General features: G+C 44.2%; 1 protein-coding gene across 8 annotated transcripts in view; it reads right to left on the reverse strand.

Moving 5' to 3' along the window:
* Nucleotides 1-16586, reverse strand: part of DAB2IP (DAB2 interacting protein) — a 1964804-nt gene that overhangs the window by 235240 nt on the left and 1712978 nt on the right. The window lies entirely within an intron of this gene.

Below are 16586 nucleotides of genomic sequence, written 5' to 3' on the forward strand. Positions count from 1 at the left end.
TGCTACATAAAGTGCTATCCTGCACAGGGGCAACACGCTGGTCTTGGAGGCAAGACCACGCAGAGCAACAGAGGTTTGAATCCCGGATCTGCGCTTAGTAACCAAACTCAGGTACGGTAATAGGCACGTTATAAAAATCCAATTAAATAAATAAACTATTTGGTGTAGGCATTTGTACACATGAGTCTCATGTTTTCAGCGAATGTTAATATCTGTAGTTGTAATATCAGCCCTCACTGGCATTTCCAGTATCGTTGCTGTTAGGTACCCTGCATATGCTTCATTTAGACACATGCTTGTACAGTGTGGTCAGAGCTTTACGTGGGGCAGGGCAGAGCCGCGGCAGTCTCTAAAAATAGTTCCTGAAATGCAACCACAGATTTAGAAACAAAAGGAAATTTGGGGGAAGCAAAATGAATGCTCGCAATGCACCCACCTCTCCTTTTGACTTCTTTACAAAAAACCATGCTACCTCTTGTCTGTGCCTACCCAGTCCCTATTCCCCCATACCCCGTCAATTACTCAGGATGTGGTGTTACCTAGGCAGCGGTCACCTATTGCCCACAATGTAGTTCAGCTTAAAGCATGATATGATACTATATGTTTATTTATATAGCGCTTATACACAATGTGTTTCAAAGCACTTCAAGGCAAGGGAGGGAACAAGGGAAAATACAATGACATTCTTACAGGCCATGAACAGTAAGGATGTCAAATTAACTATCTTACTCGGCCTGACGACATTTCAAATAGTGCAAGAGCTAAAACATAGATAAGGAAGGGAGGGGGAAAGGGGGAAGGAAATGGAAACAGACAGGCGACTACCGTACTAGGCCTGACGACATTTCTGGTAGAGCCGGAGAAAAACAAAAGGTGAGGGAGGGATGTGCAGAAAGGGAGGGGAGGAACAAAACAAGCGACTATCATACTAGGCCTGACGACATTTCAGATAGTGCTGGAGGGGTGGTGGGGAGGAAACAGACAAGGTTGCTATCATATTAGGTCCAGGGACAATTCTGATAGAGTAAGTGCATAGAAGAAAGTAAGGTGAGAAGATAGGAAAAGGGAGAAGGGAAAGGAGGAGAGAACAGAGAGTAAGCAGTCAAAAAGAGTGGAGAGCGAATAAAATTGCAGAAGTCAGTAGTGACACAAAATGTTGCAAGCCAGGACACAAGATGAAGATGGGAACAGCATGATTCAGGGCCATCATGAGTACAAGATGCAAAGGAAGTCCAGCATGAGAGTTGAGAAAGGGTGACGCACCGTGAATGAATGAAGTCCATAAAAGTCAAATCCAGCATTGGCCACAAGACGGTGATGGTGAAACCAGAATGTATCAGGACAGACTCCTGCAGCAGTAGGCTGGAGAAGGCTGAGGGGGAGCAGGGTAGAAGAATCAAGCAAAACAGGCAACACCTGTGTGCGAGAAGGGGGGGCACAGGGGAACATCACAGGGGGACCAGAGGGGGTGGGGATGGCCTACCTGCTGTCTGAGCAGGGGGTCAGGCCCTGGGTTCTCCTGGTCCGAACAGGTCCAAAAAGGAATTGCCCTTTTCTTCGTCTGCCCTTTAATGCAGACGACCCGGCAAGAGACGCCCTTGATCTAATAGGTAAGAGCAGGAAGGAAGAGGCAGGGCTAAGAAGGTGGGTGGTGCTTAGACCAGGTGACCTAGATCCACTTGCACCTGCTCCCCATCTGCAAAGGAAAAGAGGCTGGAGGGCTCCTTATGTAGGGAAACAGCTGCAAGCAGGAAGGCACCAGGTGGGCGAGGCTTGCTAAGTGGTGAAAAAGAGTGGCAAGCAGGAAGCATGGGCAGAGCTTGCTAAGTGGTGAAAAAGAGCGGCAGGCAAGCAGGAAGGCACCAGGTGGGCGGGGCTTGCTAAGTGGTGAAAAAGAGCGGCAGGCAGGAAGGCACCAGGTGGGCGGGGCTTGCTAAGTGGTGAAAAAGAGCGGCAGGCAGGAAGGCACCAGGCGGGCGGGGCTTGCTAAGTGGTGAAAACGAGCAGCAAGCAGGAAGGCACCAGGTGGGCGGGGCTTGCTAAGTGGTGAAAAAGAGCAGCAGGCACGTGCCACTCCTTTGACATGTATGACAACATTCTGGGCAATTTTGGCATGCCAACATTCTTAGAAATATTGGCAACACTTTGCAGCACGCTTTTACTATGCAGTGTTAAGTATGATTAAAGCGTGGCGTGACGTGGCATGGCAATACCCCGTGGCATTGCCTGTGACATCGTGTGGTATGGCGATATGCTGTAAATCACAATATCTTGTCTAACCCGGCCTGGTCCCCTACACTACACAATACTTGATCCAGTGAACAAGAGCCAACATCCTTAATACTGCAAGAACAATTTAAAATAAATAAAACAAATCAGAAGGCCTGGACACCCCAGGACGGACAGATGCGTATAAATGTCGTCCATGGATGTGGCGGGGTCAAAGAGACGGCAAAAGACCTTAGTGGGAGCGAGACAGGTTCACGCTGGCAGCCCGCTGGCTAGTACACTGTCGGCGCAGATGGCGCTCAGACAAGGCTCCGCTAAGCTGCGGTAACGGCGCTGCGCGATTCCTGCACACCCTCTGTTACGCGCCTTCGACGGGCAGGTTTTGTCATTTCACACTCGGGCACGTTTGATCCATCTGAAATGGAACGTGTACAGAGAAGTCCTACGGTTTGCCAGCCAGGCCCGAATCTAGTTAGAGACGCACTCCTTGGCGATCTCACGCATTCCTGACACTTTCCTTCACGGCTCCGAGCCTCTGAGTCCTCACCACGACTGAAGACGGGCTTTCAAAACAGTCACATATTGTTCACTCGCATTCCACGTCACATTTGCAGCTTAGTTCAAAATGTCTGTCATTCTGCTCCTGTGAAGGCGAGGAAACGTGCAGATGAAAAAAATACATCAGTGTTATATAAAAGACTTTGTTTACACTGGCGCTCTTTTTCAATGTACTGAATTTGACATTCACGTAGGCACCTCCCCACCGCTAAATGTTGGCTATTTGTATAGCGGAGTGCAAATGTGCAGGATAAAAGGCACAGTAAATGCGCCTATGCCGCCTTTTGCCCTGCACATCAGCACTCTGCTGTGTAAATGAGCAGACGCTGGCATGGCAGGCAGCATTTATAATTACATTTAAACGTTGCCTGCCATGCGCGCATGTTAGGCAGCCTTTACAATGAATCCCTATTGAGTCTACATGCTTTATGCTAAGCCAGCAGGCTACATAGGCATGAAAATGCATGCAGGTGCAAAAGCTGGGGCAGTTGTATGACACAGAGGAAGTGAGCAAGCATAAATCCAAGTTGCGTTCCGCCCCTCCTCTCCGCCATACAAATTAATGAAAATGTGGCGTGACAGAAGCAAAATGTGTAAAAACAAAATTAGCTCAATAGTGCTTTCACCAAAGCACTTTACGAGCATTAAAAAAAAAATGATTACCCAGAAGGATGAAAGGCTGAGACACATTGCCAAAATTCAAACCTCTGACTTTGCACATAACACGCGGATCCATAGAGCTATTCCCACCCAATTCCCTTTCCCTCTGACCCCAAAACACATTCTCATGGGATCACTTTGAGCTAGCTTTCTCAAGCACTAACATCAAACTTTGATCTGCAGTGTTATTTTTAAGCAGTCTACTGCGAGTTAATGGCGCATGTAAATATGCAATGGGTTTAATAAATATTTCTCAACCAATCAGCAATGTGATTTATATCCTTTTCCTTGGCCTTAAGTCCTGTTAAAAACAAGCATTGACAAAGTCAACAGTTTTGCCTTGTGTATACGTATTAGCCTTGCATTTGTGAGGCACTGCTATTGTATGCTTAGGTAATCACACCATTTTCCAGATGTTGCCATCTTGTGGCCAAGTAGTACCATTAGGGCAAACCTACACAAAAGCCAAAACTGTTGCCTTTGCTAATGCTCGTTTTCTTTTAATACTTTTCGTCCTGGATTTCCCCACTATAGATCCAAGAGTAAAGTCCCAGAATGTTAATATAGAACACTTATTGAAAAGACATCAAATTTCCATGATCACGTTCTCTTTCAATACAACTGATTTCCTACAGCAAATAGTGCACAGATCAAGGACTCTTATTTATTAACCACCCTAGATGAGGCCTCAATATATATACGAGCATTGAACACAAATCCAGGATACAGGCTGTAAAATATCTCCTCAGCTCAAAAACAGCAAGCTAAAGGGAACATTCTAAAATGATCATTGAAAAGTTAAGCTGTTGCCGGGAGCATGTTGTGTTCATCTTTGACAACATCTTTTAAGTACAAACATGTGGAACAGCGATGGGAACCCCAGTCGTCCCTCCATCAGCAAATGTAATGATGGGAATGTGGGAGACAGATCAGCAAATGTAATGATGGGAATGTGGGAGACAGATGTTGCATGAGGAAATATTCTTAGAAAAACACACAAAAAGTAGTCCTGTGGGTCCGTTACATAGATGATCAATTCATTGTATGGAAGGGAACCACCTGTAAGTGGTTCAACTTTGTACATAAGGTAACAGGAAACCCTACAATTGGTTCACACAGCACCATGACAAACAAAAAGTTGTGTATCTGGATGTCGAGGTGCATGTAGGAGACCGAGCAGCCGCGAAGCACAATATACAAGTTAACAAGTACAAACTCTCTATTGCATGTAAAGAGCTCCTACCGGAAAACTTTAATCCAAAGCATTCCATATAACTAGAAATCGTAGAAACTGCTCCATGATTACAGGGTTTGATAACCATGCAAAAATAACAGCATCGAGATTTCAATAGCGAGGTTACTCGAGAAAAAGTGTGGAGAAGGCATATGACAAAGCTGAAAACAAAACCTTCTCAGAAAGAATCTACCAACAAAAGACGGACAGAACCACTTAATATGTATTACCATGTACAACACACAGTCGTCAGGACTCCCAGTGGAAAATTCTGCAAGCAGATCCAGACATAGGACCATCCTTGGAAGAAAGAGCCCAAATGACTTTCTGGAAACCCTCATCGATAAATCACAAAAGAAATCTGACAAAACCCCACAAACTTGGTTGCTGGACCCATCAAAGATTTTTCCAAATGCACAAAGTGCAAAGCGTGTCGCTGTGGAATAAATGTAAAACAACAGATCCATCCCAGAACAAAGGAAATACTACCAATCAATAAACATCTGACATGCGATAGCACCTTCGCTACCTACGTGATCCAATGTGGATGCACTATATGATACATTGAAAACAAGAAATCCAAAAAGCTGTATAATGAATCGAGCGTTAAATCATAATACTTATTCTGGGCTGGTAGCAAAAGATATCCTAAATTAATTGCCCTTTGGAACACAACTTACTCAAGAGAGAGGGTGAGTAAAAAACCAAAAAGACTGGTATATAAGAAATAATGCTGCATTTCATTAAGTATAACGGTTAACAAAAATCATGAAGACAATAAAAAAATATACGTTTTGACAATGAATACATAATGAGAAAAAACAACTTAAAAAAGAAGAACAATTAGAATGCACAGTAATAGATACGTGTGTTACAACTGTAGAATTAGATTGCAAAGTCTGGAACAATGAAAAAAATGCATTGCCACAGTAAATGAATGTGCCACAGTAAATGAATATTGAAAGAACAAACAATAAATGTCAGTTAAAAGGTCTGCCAGTAAATGAATATTGAAAGAACAAACAATACATATATGGTACATTGGCAGCACAAAACTAATGTCAAAACTTGGAATCCTACATCATAGCCGGGCTATAAGAAATAAAGATCCAAACTACCCCCGGGCAAAATATTTTCACGACGCACACCAAGGTAACCTGATCGCGTTTAAATACTTTGTGATGGACAACATTCAAGATCACCCACGGGGAGGAGACAAGGAAAAAAACCTGGGTCAATCAGAAGCCTGTTATATCGTGGACGTAAACAGAAAAACACCAAATGGTCATAACAATGACGAAGAACTGTACACAATCCTAGATTTATTTTATTTATTTATAAAAGGAGAAACAATGCTCTTTTGATAACAAAAGAATGCACAATAGATAAGATATCAGATTTGACGGGAAGCAGTGAGCTTCTTACAATGGCGTGAGTTTGAGGGACTATCTGACCAGGTTGTTGAGGGTAGTACATGGAGCAGTCACAATATAAAAGTGGACATCCATAGACTAATCACAACCAACATTGGACATTTTTAAGTGCAGGTAGGCGGTACGGCCAGCTTAGCTTTGATCGGGACGTGACCATGATGGATGAAGTGCTAGAGTGGAGGCAGAGGAAGTGTGAGACAAAGGCAGGTTACAGGAGAAGGAAACATGTTAGCTAGCAGGCAGATGAGAGGTGGTTTAAGAGGTTAACTGAGACGCAAGAAAGTAGGCTTTTAGTTTGGTTTTGAACAAGTCTGTGTGGCCTGTTTCTTCGATGTCCAGCGGAAGAGAATTCGATGTAAGTGGAGCAAGAAGAGAGAAAGAGAGGAAGCAAGAGGGAGCACACGGAGGGCCAGGAGCCACAACGGTAGTCGAGGAGGCAGAGTGGAGACGTATAGAGAAGGGTAAATACAGTGGGGCCTTGCCGTGGATAGATTTGTGAACCAGGAGAAGACATTTAAATCTGGCTAATGGATGGATAATGATAAACAAAACAAGGGCCTTGGAGCTGCTCAAGGACGGCGCATGATAAATGAAAAAAACTGCCATTCTCGCAGAACCCAGAAATATAAGATCACTGGTGGCGAATAATATCGAAATAATATCACTACACAACGTTTGGGTGCGTACGATCTCTAAAGGGTTATGAGGAAAGTTCTATGGGAAATGACACAATGGGTGCACTCACACTTCCTGAAATGAGGAAACAACGAGATCAAAATACCATGCAAGACATTATGGAACGGAGATAATGGAGGAGAGCAAAATGGGTGCATAAAAAAAAGGGGACATAAAAATATTCGAGCCATGTGGTGATATGGCGCATTAACAATCACATGATAGTGACCGACTATAGAAGAGCCCATACAGAATAGACAATGGCACCATGCACTTCATTTACAGCGTGAGAAGGAAGCACTCATGTACGCTCATAGGACTTGGAAAGTACAATGGGCTTTAGAGGCATGATGCATCACAACCTTTATCAACCAGATAGCATGACAACTTTAACCATTGAAATGTAAGATTAAAAAATAAGATGACGGGCAATAGAAATGGCAGAATGCACTTTACCTAACCAAGGGGAAAGGGGCCTATTGACTCTGAAAACAGGATGAATATGATTAAGTTATGGCACAATGACTAATGCCGTCAATAACATGATGCACTTTATCTAACAAATGCATTCAGGCATCGCCAATGCACCTTACAAATGCAGCATGCACCTTATGGACATGATGGGGCATAAACATGAGTATGAAGATAGCAGGATGAACTTAACAAGAGGGTAACACTGCCAAACATACTCAAGATATCTCCACCTGCACATTGCACTTTGTTCACCCAAAGAGGCTAGAAGGCCAAAGGAGTCTCAATCATCACCAATGTACCTTTCATGCACCATGCACCCTGATGCAGTAAAGGAACTATAAGCATGAGCATGGAGAGGACATGGAAAATTCATGAAAAGGGAAATAATCCCAATACAAATGCAAAAATATGCTATTACATAATACATTCCACCTATTAAAAGGTGTGAGAGGATGAAAGGAGACTTGAAAATTATGCATCTTGGCCAAGAGGCACCGTGATTGCAATATGACAGTACGTGCTTCACAAACATGATCGGTATAAACGACGACGTTGATCCGGTACACTGCCTCAATACTGCCAGAAACATGCGTCTCCAACCACAAGTCACACAAGTATTCCCGATTAGAACAATCGTATCGAAAGCTATTGAAAAAATACCTGTGTACCAGGATAAAATCGCATTAACAAATCGAGCGAACAGTTAATTGCCGTGTTCGATCAAGCTAGGGAGGAGGAACAAAAGGGGGGGGGCAGGGCAGATGAACTTGCTACTCCTGGTACATTCAGGTCATGCATGCATACAGACGGAGGTGCGAGGAAGGGGGGCTGTGGGGGAACAAGCGCATCAAGTCCAGCAGGGCCTTGGGTTAAGTGCAGAGTGGTTGCCCCGCTCATAGGGTGGAAAACTGAAAGTGCAGTATTGCTGAACATAGTGCAGCGGCCCAGAAGCAAGAGCAAAAGACTAGCGGGGGAGCCTGGGACCTTTAAGGCTCTGGAGGGGAACCAAGCAAACAGTCAGCAAAAACTGAACAGAGTTAGGGAGGAGAAGGAGAAAGGAGGGTGGAGAGAAAGAGAACAGAGGTTAGCAGGGGAGAGGGAGAGAGAAGGAGGAAGAGAAGAGGAGTTTCCAGAATGTAAGGTGCTCCAGCTCAAGACAGAGAGAGACGGGGAGGCTGTTCCAGAGGGAGGCAACTGCAGAGGATAGAGATCTACCCCCAAATCTCTGTGAAGGGGGGCACCCACAGAGAGTTGGAGGAGGACGAGCAGAGGTCTCCAGAGGGAGAGTATTTAGGAAGGAAGCATTGTAGATAGTGTGGGCCTCGGCCCAAGAAAGCCTTGTGGATTATGCAGAGGCTCTTGAACGTGATCAAAAGTAAAAAGAATATTTACATGGGAACACGTACAACTCCGAAGAAGCCGTTCGGCAAAATGCGTCAATTGTTTTTGTTTTATTTTTCTTCACGCCGGCAAGTCTGCTGACATGGGGCTTATTTAATAAATAAAATGAAAATTTTTTGGGGGAAAATAACGACCGAGTAACCGTGGTTTCTTTCCATTTGAGAAGAAATAGACCTGGGAGTGCGCATGAAGGAATGGGGTTCACAACGTGTTTTTCGGCTATATATCAGGACTGGAATAGCAGCAGCTACCAAATGCAACGTGGCATGTTGACATGTAAGACTCGGCATTACGAGTTTGGTGCTTGCTTTCAAGTCCTGGCAGCCATATCAGTAATAGGTTTGATACGTCACAAGGCTTTACAATGCCACCGGCTTTAGTGTGCTTAATCTGTGTTGGGTGAGAATCCAAACGAGAATGCCTTTAGAAATGGGTGTTTACCCTCTTCTCCCATTTTGCCATTATCATAACAAATTACAGTCTCAAATTGCCTAGCTGAAATGCTCAACACCCTATCAGACTCACGTGCACCCCAGTTACTTACATGCTGGTACTGGCAAGGCCAATCAGCATTAAGATCCTAGCAAGGCCAATCAGCAGTGACATCCTAGCAAGGCCAATCGGCAGCAAGATCCTAGCACGGCCAATCAGCAGCAAGATCCTAGCACGGCCAATCAGCAGTAAGATCCTAGGGCTGCATTCCGGGAATATTATTATTTTTGTTACAATGTATAATTCATGGTCTCTGCCGTGTACATTACCTTTTTGCTTTAATCAATATTAACGGGTTGTCAAGCAATGCTCCAAAGAAATGGGAGGAAAAAGAAGGCGCATAACATGCAAAGAGCGTTCAACAGTTCATAAACGGTGGAAATTCTATAATGATGATAAACCTTTTTTTTATCCAGGGCTTCTCTAACATTCCAACTTTACCCCAGTATTTTCGAACTTGGCCACTATTGCAACCACTGCCGGGCACGTACCCTGAATTGAAAAATTAGCCAGGTCCAGCGAAATGTTTCCGGTACGGCAACACGTCCGCAGTCCAACATGGCGCGTACTGTCGCATGCTGTCAGTATTGCAAAATGACTCGGATACTGCTAGCCATGGGCTGTAATTCAAGATGTCTCCAGTACAGTTTGCCAGTGATCCAAATAAGACTGTTGGACTGTAACTCATTGCTAGTGATCCAAATTCAGATTGCCCAAAATTCTGCCATGTGGGCCACCTTCAGCCTGAGTAAGTCTGGTGACATCACTGGTGTGCACCAACCACTGCACTGGCTTCCACTCTAGAGGCGCATGGCAGTGACTAGCCCAACCTTCAAATGTTAACGCCATCCTACCGGTTTCCCAAGATAAAGACTTAACCTTCATCACAGGAACTGACGTTTGATCCCCGAACTTGAGTTAATATTACCCTTCTAAGGAAGGACGTCGGTTGCATGGAGGATTAAGGATCTGGGCACAGGGGGGCAAAGGTCTGTAACTCCTTGCCACTAGACCTCTGCCAAATCACAAGCATTAACCCTACATTCCCTGTCTCCTCCACTGCTAAAGCACTCCCAGTGTGTTCCAGTCAGGGGTGGAAAGGAACCAAAAGCAGGACTGGAAATGGTTTCCAAAGTGGCACCATGCGAGAAAGGCCAACCATTCAAAGTAAGGTTTTGGGGATTCTCTTCACAAGAACAATTGGAGAAAATAAATTTAAATAGTGAATTCAAAAGCAGCCTACCCACACTAAAGAGGCCCAGGAAGCAGAGACCCACCGGGAAATCTCCAGGGTTCCCTCTAGGCCAGTCCACCCCTGGTTCCAGAGCATTGCCAACCTATTACAATATGCCTACTACTTTTCTAACACTACAACACCATACACTCATTCCTGCACCCAGACCATGTTTAACACTCATCCAATTCTCCACTGCTCCACACTGGCCACTGACTGCACTCAGCCAGTCTCCACGTATAAAGGTTACCCAAGAACTTTCATTTTGGCAGGCACATCTTGTACACGAGCCGCTGTGCACTGAACACTTTGATGTTGGCGGGGGGCGGGGGGGATCTGAATAGATTACAGCTACGAGCTACCCCGGTGCAGTGCAATGTACTCTAGTGGTTAAGGTGCTGACTCTAGAACCTCTGACATTTGCGGAAGTATTCTAAAAACGTTGGCGGACATCGCAGAGCAAAGAAATGGCATGCTTTCTTGTTGTGCCAGCTGCGTAAGGTCACTCTACAATATGTTCACCATTACGTCTTTGCAACGTACATTCTCCCTACCACGCATGCGCTGTGTTAATTTCCGTATAACAGGCACATGCAGTGTATATTAAGATGTGATGGTGAAGACCACGCTGGTCAATGGGCCGGCTCTTGCCGGGGCTGATATCTAGCATCAGACGTCTCCCCGGATTTCGGGCCTGGTCTGCCTCTGCCCTGACAAGGCTTTACTGCGCCCCTATCTTTGCTGAGGAGAGCTGTGGGCTCTGTGATTTAATCTGCTCTGTACTCCTTTCCCCAGCCGTCATTCGAGAGTTTGCAAGCTCTATTTGCCCAAACTGTTTTCCTTCTTCTGGCCTGAGAGGGACACCACGGGCATCAGTGGGATGACTATCACTGGGGTGGGGGCATCACTGTTACAAGCAGGAGTTCTACATGCTGGTCATGCTATTGCTTTCCGAATGTGCATCTTACACTTTCATAGAATAAAATAAAGTCATTTCCAAACTCTAAAATGCTGCTTAAACTTGCATTCACTAGTTTTCTTTGAAATGTGTTTCTTTTTTTGTCGAACTACCACACAAGTACCCTGTAATTGTTGTGTCCCTTCCTTTGTGTTTTATCACGTTATGTTTATAAAGATTGTATATGCTTGTCAAACTGCTTAATCACATGTAAATGCTTCTGTTGCAGCTTTTAAACTGTGGGTTCATGGGTGCCAACTTTTGATTTTGACTACAGGGGCACAAATACCCACACCTCCACTCTGAACATAAGCTAGCGACCAGCCCAACCCATCCCCCAGCCAACCACATTTTATAGCACTTGTTTTTTTTTTATAAGGAATTGCAAAAAGTAATCCGATTAACAAGCAGTTTTGCATATAAAACATCTCAGCAACTGTGTCTCAACCTGCTGAGCTACCATATGTATCCTTCTACTGTAGAGTGTGTCTATGGAGCCCTTAATGTACTAAAAATCACTGTTTTACCAGCAGCTTTTTGGGTCTACCACTGCCATGGACGTGATTTACAGTGGAATTGGTGTACAGTGTGGAGTTTGGGAAGAAGCAGCATGAAAGAAATTGCACCATTTTAATACTATTATTTTGAACATTTCCTTTAAGTGGAGTTCCACTGCCAGCCCCGCCCCCTCGGAAGACCACCCCTTCACCCCAGACCTTATGGGATCTCTCTTTAAATTTTGCCCATTTCCACCAGCTGGTGAACATGTAATTAAGCACCTGTACTTTGAGGAGTCTTTTGTGGTTACCAGCGCAAGAAAACATGCCTTTTTTTTTTTACAACTGCGCAAAATGCAAAACCCTGCATAACAAAACCGATCCTGGCTTTTACACTTGACCACAAAAATGGTGGGAGTCTTGGCCAAAATTACTTTACCTCCCTGTGCCTTAAATTAAAAATATGTACAACGTGAGGATGTTCAAAAACTGTGAAGTTGTCCAGCTAACAGCCCCCATAAGATGTTCGAAACAGGAGCCCACGTTTGATCTGGGCTGCTCTTACCTAGTCAGAGTCCACGCACCGCGTTGTGCACACGTACAGCGCCTCCTCGAGCTGAGCCTGCCACCACAGGCGCTTGGTGCTATGTCTGCGAGGCATCGAACAGCAAAAACAAAGCAGCTTTAAGCCCTTGGAAAGAAATCGCAGGCCAGCAAAGTGCTTCTGGCCAAATGTAGGCTATATGTGGAGTCCTTTGCTTCCAAGGCGAGGTCAGATTGTTGAATGCAAAAAGAATACGCCAGCCAGAGTCTAAAAATAAAACAAACAAGTCAAACGCATAAAGGATTCATATCAAATTTCCCAGCGCGCAGCCTTTGATGCGGGAAATGATTTCTGGCATCCGGTTTAGTGCAGTGTGCGGGTGAGCCCAATCGGATGTGTGCCGGGACGAGATCTGACCTGCGGGGCAAACTGGAGGACACGTGGTCCATCCCTCAGCATGTTTGAAAGGACTTCGGAAAGTCACCAGAAGTGGTCCTGGTTTCATTCGTCATTCTCCTCTTGGTTCTACAACTAACTTTCAAGTCTTCAAGAGATACACACTGCAGCTTGTAATTATGCCCAATGGACAGAAAATGTGAAGTTACATCAAAAGTGGGATGCTTTTGTGCATGTTAAACAGACACCAGGAAATACATACATTTTTTTTTAAAATGGCCAGCGTGCTATTTGGTGACTCCAGTAAGTGTCTTAAGTGAAAGTGACAACTGCTGAAGCTGTGGGAGGGCTTTCAGATGTGAAAAACCTGCCATCATAGTCTATCTCAAAGAGTCACCAAATTTATGGAGACCCCTGTGGCATTCACCGCCGATAATGAGCTGCCTTTTCAATGCACAGGGAGCTGTTAAGGCATTTTCAACTAATTCTGGGGCAGTTATGTTCTGGACGCAGCATGCTAATGACATTAAAATAAATAAATAAATAAATAAATAAATAAATAAATAAAATGAAGACATCTCTCAAGCAAGGCCCACAGGAGAGTGAGGCCCTGGGCGGCTGCACAGTGCGCCCATGCCTTCCGCTGGCCCTCCTGTTGACCAACCAAGGAGGATGGTTGTATAAAAAAGTATCCTACGGGCTATGCCAAAGTCATTGACCAGCGATACGTGGGCAGTGGGAGTGGCTAGGTGTGTCCACAGAACACATTCGGCCGTACAGCATCGTAGACCAATGATGGAAAATTACTGGAGCAGATCTATGCCACTGCAAAGGGCTCTCGGACAACATATCAGACGCTGCGGGTTGGTGGCAACTGCTTGGCCAAGGCTGAATTTTAGCTGGCAGCCGCGTACTGAACAGAAACTGAACCAGCAGAAAATTAAGTGACCCCCTGAAGCCCTGAAGGGGGGAGCCAGGACGGAAATGTTGCAGTGCACAGATTAAACTGGTAATCAAATTAGTGACTGCGGAGAGGATGGCTCACCGCCACTCTTGTTGTCATTAGTCCAAGGGCTGCGACATGAACGGGTTCTCTCAGTGGACACCAGGCCACTGTGGCACATCCGACTATGTATGCAGGTTTTAATTTCCTGCATGCGGCGTCCTGGGGTCTGTCAGCCGGGTCTATGTTCTCCTGAAGGCAGGGGCTGTGAGTCTGTGAGCATAGGCCGGTGTTAGGGGGGAGGGATGCAGACCCTGTGCAAGGAGAGCCACAGCATCCCACAGGTGAGTGGGCACGGATGCTTCCATAACACACACAGCTGACAGCAATGATATATAGGATAAGGTATCTCCTACTATACCTTCCCAGGATATTGCAAGTCAGGGAGTTCCTTGGCTGCCGGTCGATTTCTTTATAAGGTAATTGAACTCTGTGGTGCTGCGGTGTAGGACGCGGTGGCAATGGGGGGGTGTAACAATCAAATTAATTTATTTTGTAATGCATTGTGTGTTCAGTGTTTTAAATACAGTTTGTGCATTCGTTCTAGCACAGCTCATGTAGTCCTTAGACCTTTCTGTGGAGAATTTACTGATCATGCGCAATAACCTCAATTAAAATGCACGTTGGTAAATTGGAGCACCAGATTGTTAAAATAGCTCTGTGCGTCAAGCACTTGTTGCAGAGATTTCTATTCTCATACCAGATTAAAGTACTACATTTCCGGTTGATCAACTTGAATATATAAGCGTTGTTGATAATCACAACTTCTGTGCTACAGAACAATAGGTTTCATTAGGAGCATGGCAGTATTTCCAGAGTAAATATCCCATACTCATGTACAGTTATGGTCACTCATATCAGCGGCAAATCTGCCAGATTCCGACTGGTGGATTGGTGGTATTGGTTCCCACTCACGGAGTCCTGTAGGACTCCATTGGGGATTTGGAGCATTTACCGTGGGTGGCAATTCAGGCCATGTAAAATCTTCAATTTTTTGGTAGTAATCGCTCAAATTCTATAATATGGCAATGTGGTAAATGTTGAGGTAACTTCATTACTGCCACTTAGTTACCACAACCTTATACTCATAATGTGGCACGATATATTTACACCAGAAAATTCTACGTATAAACACTAACATAAGATGTATATGGTGCTGGTCTAGAGCTCATCTAATTGAGGACTGAAAAACTGGACCAGCACCCCTGATAAGGAGCATAATGCATTAGTGGGGGGAGGTGATTTGCTAGACAAATTCAAAACAGTGCCGCCAAAGTGGTGATCCTAGACAGAGCATCTAATCTCACAGTACTGTCTTCGACGAAAAGTTTTGCCTTTTCACACTATAATGACATTGTTTGGCCAATTCCCTGGTGTTTTTAAAAAAAATGAATTCCATATCAGAGGCAGTCGCGCCTTGAAACACTTGTGTATAGGCGCGTTATAAATACCATATCATATCAGTAGACAGGAGCGAGACGACCAAATGTCAAAGAACTCTGACAACATTATTTTCAGGTCTGCTTATTTTACATAAAACGATTTTGCCTTTTTTGGGAATTGCAAATGTTTTTCACGTGATGACCATCAATCTACTAGTCAGTGTCAAACAATGAATACAAGCAGGTGACTTTATTGCACAGTGTTTTTGAATCTTTAAAATTCAGACGTAAAACCCAGACAATATTAAAGTATTCTATTCACTGCTCCAACAGCTGGACACCTTGTGGTCCTCTCTGTTTGGTTTTGACGGCAGACCAGCTACAATTATAGCTGGACAATAGGCCACCTCTGCTAGTCCCTTAGTTTAGGATTATCTGTGTCCCTTTATCGGGGCCCTCTAGACCAGTTTAGTAGCCCCCTCCTTTTCCTGTTATTTTCTCTTACCTCCTCTTTTTTTCTATCCCTCGCTCCACTCAACCCCTCTCACCTCTCCTTGTTTACCAACTATTTCCAAATTCCACACCTCCCTCTTGTTTTTCCTTCCTTTGACGCTTTGTGCATAATCATTTATTTATTTAATGGGTATTTGTATGACGCCTATACACAAGTGTTTCCAGGCACCACAAGACAAGTTGGGGTGGTGAGGTGTGGGCCTGGGGGGGGGGGTGCATGGGAAAGAAGTAGGACAACAAACAACAAATGATTATATTGAGAACTCGGGGGCTGCACACATCTCTTAATTGCGCCACAATTGTATTTCAAAGTTTTGGACACTTAGTCATAAAATAGAAAAAATGTATTTATTGATGGCCCTTATTGATTACACGTGTTTCGGCACACTCCTAGTGCCTTCCTCAGATCAGGGCAATGTCTGTTTACTAAGTATTAATGATACAACATAAAATTAGAAGTTTAGCAAATAGAAAATCATAAACGTTACAATTACAGAGGAGCACAAAGCATATTGGATTCATATGTTTCGCAAATTCCCCAAAACAAAAAATAAAAAATAAAAAATAAAAATACATAACAAATTGAGACATTAATTTATAAACATAAACAACATGGATTAAATGCATAGACCCATTTGTAAACCAAACCAAAATAGTTGACACATACCAGTCAGAAGTCGAAAAATCAATTGGAGGAGTGTGGAGGTGGGAGTGAGGGGTAGTTGAAAATATAGGGAAAAAAAGGAAAAAAGAAGAAATGGGAATATTTGAGTCAATAGTCGAAATCACAGAGTTGCATTGATTAACTTATTGGAAAGATCCCAAATGGGGAAATCTAGCTTACCCATCCACTGATTTAACCGCTACAAATAACGTGATTGGTGGCTGAGTCCCATCAGACTC

The sequence above is a fragment of the Ambystoma mexicanum genome, chromosome 8 (genome assembly GCF_040938575.1).
Source record: "Ambystoma mexicanum isolate Mex_15411 chromosome 8, UKY_AmexF1_1, whole genome shotgun sequence".
Classification (NCBI taxonomy): domain Eukaryota; kingdom Metazoa; phylum Chordata; class Amphibia; order Caudata; family Ambystomatidae; genus Ambystoma; species Ambystoma mexicanum.